This window comes from Delphinus delphis, chromosome 19 (assembly GCF_949987515.2).
Source record: "Delphinus delphis chromosome 19, mDelDel1.2, whole genome shotgun sequence".
NCBI classification, from domain to species: domain Eukaryota; kingdom Metazoa; phylum Chordata; class Mammalia; order Artiodactyla; family Delphinidae; genus Delphinus; species Delphinus delphis.
Genome location: NC_082701.1, coordinates 24,606,352 through 24,613,905, shown reverse-complemented (window position 1 = coordinate 24,613,905; position 7,554 = coordinate 24,606,352). Strand labels below are relative to the sequence as shown.

General features: G+C 47.1%; 1 pseudogene; it reads left to right on the top strand.

Annotated features, from left to right (window-relative positions):
- The first annotated feature begins 415 nt into the window (after positions 1-415).
- LOC132414220 (small ribosomal subunit protein eS17-like) lies at positions 416-7,332 on the top strand (annotated as a pseudogene).
- Positions 7,333-7,554: the final 222 nt, after the last annotated feature.

Here is a 7,554-nt window from a genome sequence, read left to right as displayed (position 1 = left end):
TCGTGGCCGCCCAAAGCTATCAATCATGAGTCTGAGCATGCCAGAGACCATCCCTGGCCAAACTTTTTAGCTTAGAGGAGAAACACAGAAGGAGGGGGACTGTCTGAGGCTTCACAGCGCAGTGTTCCGCACAGCTCGATTGCTGCACTTGGAGCTTACAGCCCTTCCCTTTCTGTAAAGTGGGGGCAATATGGGTCCACGAGATAACGGAAGAAAAAGTGCTTTGTAAACTGTAAAGCTCTGGAGAGAGTAAGGGGTCTTTTATTTATAACAGTGCAAGGCAGGAGCCGCCCAGGGCCAGCCCACTGGCACAGCCCAGGAGCTGGGAGAGGTCAGTTAGAAGCTACCACTCAGCGATAGAGGATTAGGAAATAAAAGAAACAAAATCTCACTCTTTTACCAAGGACCTGCCAACATGGGCCACGTTCACACCAAAACCGTGAAGAAGGTGGCCCGGGTCGTCAATGAGAAATAATACAAGTTCCTGGGCAACGAATTCTGCACCAACAAGCGTGTGTGCGAGGAGGTGGCCATTATTCCCAGCAAGAAGCTTCACAGGGAGAAAGCAGGCTATGTCACACATCTGATGAAGCAGTTTCAGAGAGGCCCAGTGAGAAGTGTCTCCATTAAGCTGCAGGAGGAGAGAGAATTATGTGCCTGAGGTCTCAGCCCTGGATCAGGAGATCATTGAAGTAGATCCTGACACTAAGGAAATGCTGAAGCTCTTGAACTTTGGCAATCTGTCCAACCTGCAGGTCACTCAGCCCACAGCTGGGATGAATTTCAAAACACCATGGAGCCAGTTGACTCTGCTGTGCTGTAATATTTTCACCGTAAACCTTGGGACCAAAAAAAAAAAAGGAAAAAAAGACTCAGACTTTTTTTTGCAGATGGTATGATTATATAGAAAACCCAAGAGATTCCATAGGCATGTTGTCAGAGCTATTAAGAGAGATCAGCAAGGTTGCTGGACAAAGTTTAACATCCAAATACAAATAAAATACAAAATTCAGCAGTGTTTCTATACACAAGCAATAATTTATTAGAAACTGTAATATCTTTTTAAAAAGAAATAATTCACAATAAAATTGTACAGAACCCAGAAAAATATTAGAAAAGATATCTGAAGATATTTGTGAAGAAAAACTATAGGCTATAAAACCATAAAAACTATAGGCTAAAAAAAGAATAAATTGAGAGATGTATTAAGTTTAGGGATGAGAAGCCTCGATGTCACTAAGACAGTTCTCTCCATAAAAATATGTCGATTCAAGGCAAGTCCGCTGAATATTCCAACAGGATTTTTCAAAGAGCTAAGCAATGATTCTAAAATTCATATGGGAGAGCAGAGGACCAAGAATAGACTAGACAATTCTGAAACGAAGACTTATTTGAAAGCGATAGTAATTAAAACAATGTGGTATTGGTGCTGGGCTAGACAAAGAGATCAATAGAATAGAGTGCCCAGAAACAGATCCAAGCATATGTGGAAATGTGATTTATGATGGCAGTGGCATTGCAACGTAATGAGAGAGAATAGGCAACTCAATAAAAAGTGTTGTGACAGTTGACTTTTCATCCATAAATATTAATTCCAGATGGATTAAAGACCTAAAAGTGAGAAACAAAACTTTAAAATAATTAGAAGAAAATGTAGGAGATCTCAGAGCAGGAAAAGTTTTCTTAGATGAGAGACACAACTCACAAAAGATTGATTTCATTACATCACCAAAAAAAAAAAAGATTTCTTCTATGAAAATGACGTTATAAACAAAGTTAAAAGACAAGCAACAGCCTAGGTGATAATATCGGCAGCACATAAAGCAGATAAAAAGTTAGTATCCAGGATATGTAAAGAGCTCCTACAAGTCAATAAAGCAAGCACAGAACTTTTGAGTGCCACCCCAAAGGGCAGTCTTTCCCTTATTCCTTGCTAACAGAATCCTGATTCAAAAGTCAGGGGTCTAGGCTTTGGGTGAGGCTGGGCCTTCCCCATCTGCATCAGGTGAACAGTGATTGGTCTAAATAGAGCATGATAATACAGTTCTTCTGGTCAACGATTAGTTTAGGTGTGGACCTGGATGCAGTTCTGTCCACTGAGACCAGAAGGAAGAGCTCCTGTGGGCCTCTAGGAAAAAGACACTGAGAAGAAAGCATCCACTTTCTTCTGCCTCTGGACACTGTTGTCTGCATGAGACGCCCGGAGCTGAGGCAGCCATCATGGACCATGGTGGGGCCAGTCTAGGAAGCAAACCAACATGAGGAGGGTCTTATAGAAAGATGGAAAGAACCTCTTCCTTGATGTCATATTTGAGTCTCTAAATGAACCAAACCTGGGACTCCTTGTTATGTGAGATAATAAAATTCCCTTTTTTGCTTAAACCACTTCTAGTTGGGCTTTCTGTAACTTGTATCAACAGCTGCACTGGAGAGCAAAGGATGTGGACGTAAGCAATTTGCCTGGAGGAAACCCAGATGGCCAATAAGCATGATAAGATGCTCTACCTCAGAGGCAGGGAATGCAGATTCAAATGAGATACCACTTCACACCCATCAGATTGGCAAAAATAGAAAGTCTAACAAGAGCAGATGTTGGCAAGGATGTGGTCAGATAGGACATCTTGTACAAATGCTGGTGGTGAAAGCATAAACTGGCTTAGAGAGCAGCTTGGCAGTACTAGTCTAGGTGACAGGGTGCCTGCAACCCTGGCTTCCTGCTCCGAGCTGTGCACTCCAGAGATGGGTTAGACAAGCACAAGGGTGTTCATCGCAGCCCTGCTTATAACAGCAAAACACAGAAACAACTAAAAGGCCCATGAGTAGAGGAACTGATGAATAAGTTGTGGCTTATTCATATGATGAGATAGAAAACAGAAGTTAATATGAATGAACCAAAGCCACATGTATTAATGTGGCTGCATCGTGGAAAACACCTCAAGTGAAAAAAAGACGCAAAATGATACACACAGCATGATGGTCATTATATACATTTTAATAATACAGAAAACATTACCATACGCTGCTTTATGAATACTTAAATGTGTAGGGAAAGTATGAAATTATGGGCTAGACTTAAAAGGTAAGGAAATTCTGACATATGTTACAACGTGGGTGAATCTTGAGGACATCCTGCTATTCGAAATAAACTAGTCACAAAGGGACAAATACGGTATGATTCCATTTATATGCTGTACCTAGAGTAGTCAAATTCATAGAGACAGGAAGTAGAATGGTGGTTGCCAGGGGCTCGGGGGTGGGGCCTGGGGAGTTATTGTTTAGTGGGTAGAGAGTTTCAGTTTGGAAAGATGAAAAAGTTCTGGAGATGGATAATGGCGATGGTTGCATAACAAGGCAAGTGTACTTAATGCCAATGAACTGTACACTTAAAATGGTTAAAATAGTAAATTTTATGTTATGTATATCTGACAATTAAAAATGGTAATTTAAGAATTATGGGCTAGGGACTTCCCTGGCGGCGCAGTGGTTAAGAATCCGCCTGCCGGGCTTCCCTGGTGGCGCAGTGGTTGGGAGTCCGCCTGCCGGTGCAGGGGGACGCGGGTTCGTGCCCCGGTCCGGGAGGATCCCGCATACCGCGGAGCGGCTGGGCCCGTGAGCCGTGGCCGCTGGGCCTGCGCGTCCGGAGCCTGTGCTCCGCGACGGGAGAGGCCACGGCAGTGAGAGGCCCGCATACTGCAAAAAAAAAAGAAAAAGAATCCGCCTGCCAATGCAGGGGACACGGGTTTGAGCCCTGGTCCGGGAAGATCCCACATGCCGCAGAGCAACTAAGCCCGCGTGCCACAACTACTAAAGCCCGCGCGCCTAGAGCCGGTGCTCTGCAACAAGAGAAGCCATCGCAATGAGAAGCTCGCGCACCGCAATGGTAGCCCCTGCTCGCCACAACTAGAGGAAGCCCGCGTGCAGCAACGTAGACCCAACGCAGCCAAAATATTAATTAGTTAATTAATTTTTAAAATTATGGGCTATAAAGGATGCATTCCAAATTTGTGAGAGTGGGTAGGGTGGGCAACAGGACTGGGGATAAAGAGAAAGGGGATTGGGGCTTGGTAGCGCAGTGGTTGAGAACCTGCCTGCCAATGCAGGGGACACGGGTTCGAGCCCTGATCTGGGAAGATCCCACATGCTGCGGAGCAACCGGGCCCGTGAGCCACAACTACTGAGCCTGCGCGTCTGGAGCCCATGGTCCACAACGAGAGAGGCCAAGATAGTGAGAGACCCGCGCACCGCGATGAAGAGTGGCCCCCGCTCTCCGCAACTAGAGAAAGCCCACGCACAGAAACGAAGACCCAACACGGCCAAAAGTAAATAAATTAATTAATTTTAAAAAAGAGAAAGGGGATTGAACCTGTGCCCCCTGCATTGGGAGTGTGGAGTCGTAACCACTGGACCACCAGGGAAGTCTCTGACAGCATTTATAAATTCTGTTTGTTATGTGATTCTCTGAACTTTTCTTTTTTTTTGGCCCCGACCAGGGATCAGACCTGAGCCCATGGCACTGATAATACCAAGTCCTAACCACTGGACTGCCATGGAATTCCCTGAACTTTTCTTATTTTTAAAGAAACTTTTCAAACTAAAAGTAAAAAAGTAAGTGCACATTCTTTTTCTTTTTTTTTTTTTCTCTCAGAAACAAGAGTTCTCTAAAGTAGAACTGCCCTGAAGTGGCAACATTTGTCACCCAACCCTCGCCCTCAAGGCCACCTGAAGTGCAAAGGATTGCGTGTGGAGCCTGAAAGCTGGCTTTGCAGACAGTACCTAGGCCAGGCGCATGCAGCCTGGCCGAGCCCGGTGGAACCAGTTGGGAGGGGAGCTGGCAGGGCCAGGATTCTCTCTCCTTTGACCTTGGGCAGGTGAGGCAAAGGCTGGTGGGAAGGTGACTCTGAGAGCCAGTCTTTTCCCCAGGCATCCACTGCAGATCCAGAGAGCAGATGAAAAACAGAAACCAACATCAAAACACAGGAATGTGTAATAATAGCAGTTGGAGCAGTTCTACGAATCTGCTGATGACAAAATAATATTGCTCAATCTTTCCAGTTATTTTTTTTTCTTTGACCTCCCTGCATATCTCTGGAGCTCCGACGGCTATGGCTGTCTGCTTTGCAAAATACATATTTACAAACCCTCTAAGCTTAGCTAAATATAGGCTTTCTTTTAAAGCAACTGATGATTTGGAGAAATCTTTCCTCTGTCCTAACCCTTCCCTGCCCCCAACACACACACACACACACACACACACACACACACACACACACACACACACACCCTGACTCTTCCTTCTTGGTCTCCTTCCTGAATCTCTAAGAGGTATCTGAACTTTCCAAGTGACACTAGAATGAAGCGTGGAGGGTGGATGAAAGAAAGCGGGGCAGAGCAGAGAGACCCAGGCAAGCCAGTCTCCCAGCTGTGGGAGGACCCCAAGGGGCACTCTTTCTGCAGGGGCACTGGGGAACTTGAGACACTAAGAGGAAGGAATGAAAAACACTTTGGGAGGTAGAGAAGGAAGGTCACCTTCACTCCAGGGATGATCCCAAAAGCTTTGGAGGAGCTGCAGGCAGGGGGTGCTTATATTTCAGAATTTCATATAATAGACCTTATAAGGAAACAAGAGGCCCTATAGTCCAATGAAGACACACGTGGAGATGCAAATACCGATGCCCACTTTCAGTCGTACCTCCCCACACGTGTACACGTGTGCACATACACGTTCAGATATACATGTAATCAATAACAACCAAGCTCCTTTGTGCCAGGAGCTGTTCTAAATGTATTTAATTCTCACAACACTATGAGGTTGGTCTGTTATCTCCATTTTACACATGAAGAAATTTGTTGAAGTCCCTTAACTGGGCAGTGGCAGGTTGGAGATTCTAACAAAGATGGTCTGGCTGCAAAGCCCATGTTCTGCTCTGTTCCAGAATTGGAAACAACCAGGATCACCTATGCTCGGGAGACACACTCAGACATTCAAATTTGAGCAAGTTGAGGAAATTGGGGCTTAGGGAGAGGAAACAACTAGCCCAAGGTCACTCAGCAAATGGGTGGAGCTAGCGCTCGGTTCAGACCTTGTGAACCCTGGTCTCTTTCCTCCAAAACTGGTAAGTCACTTCCCACTTCAAGTCTCAGCCTTCCTCATTCCCCCTGGGAAGGGGTCAGCCAAGGGCCGCTAAAGGCCCTTCAACACTGACATCCTGGATTTGAGCTCCCCTGTATATAAAACATGTACGCATAGGCAAGCCTTTCCAGCATCCTTGGATTAGCCCAAGTCCCTGGCAGAGGAGGACAGATGAAGGAGAGTGATCGGGGCAGGGGCCACTGGCTCACTACAAAACGACCAAAGAGCGGGGTCTAGGCCAGTCTTTGCTCAGATGACCCTAGCCACGGAAACACCACTTTCCGAGGCTGAGTCTCAAGGCCCCAGGGCTGGGAAGAGAAGGCAGCCTTGGCACCCAGCCTGGATGTGAGCCCAGGGTGCTAAGAGCTTGGGATTTATCACAAATCAGGTCTGTCCCTGCCTTCATCACCTTCATCACCTGTCTTTGCAGTTAACACCTGGTGTTTAAAACTATGAAGCCTTGGGCTTCCCTGGTGGCGCAGTGGTTGAGAGTCCGCCTGCAGAAGCAGGGGACACGGGTTCGTGCCCCGGTCTGGGAAGATCCCACATGCCACAGAGCGGCTGGGCCCGTGAGCCATGGCCGCGTGTCCTGCGCATCTGGGATCAGAGGGCCCCCATCAGATTTGAGGGTAGGTGGGAAAACAGGGAGGAGCTTTATCTGGAGAATAAAGATTACCTCTCCCTATAGAAGCCCCCAGGCTTTTTAGCAAGAACTGGGGAAGGCACACACCCTATTTTCTGTGTTCCACACTTTCACCTCAGTTTACCCTTATCAGAGCACAGAGAGGCTAAGGGATTTGTCCAGCGTCACACAGCTAGTAAGTGGTGGAGCCAGGATTTGAACTCTGGCAGCCTGGCTCCTGCGCCAGCTTTGGGAACCACTCTATTCCACGTCAGAGGTAAGGAAGGAACTTCCATTCAAAGACCATCAGGCAGCTCCACAAAGGAAAAAGGAGAGAAAGAATGGCTAAATTACCCTGGGAGATAAGTAAGGATCTGAGGATCACAGCCTGAGGAATGAAAATTAGGTTCAAACCCTTCAGTTTGGGCGTAACCCTCCCCAAAGTAACCGCCCTCCTCACCCTCCCTGCAGGTGTGATTATTGCCTCAGGCAGGCAGGGACTGGGTGGAGAAGATAACAGCCATTCCCCACTCCTCTCACAGGCCAGCCGGCCTGGCGCCTGACCCCGGGGAAGGAGTGAGGCGCTAAAGCACTCATTGCTCCATAACAGCTTCTTCGGGAATACTGGCAGGGGGTGTCGCCCAGGAAATAACGATCCCCCTCGTTAGCCTCAGTCCTCCGAGCTCTGGGCTGGCTCCAACTGTCCTGCATCCCGAAGTACTTAAAAGAGTTTCACTCTTGGAAGTCTCAGGACAAGGGGGACGCAAGCATCCCGAGTCTAGTCCACTCCAAGCTGCTGCTG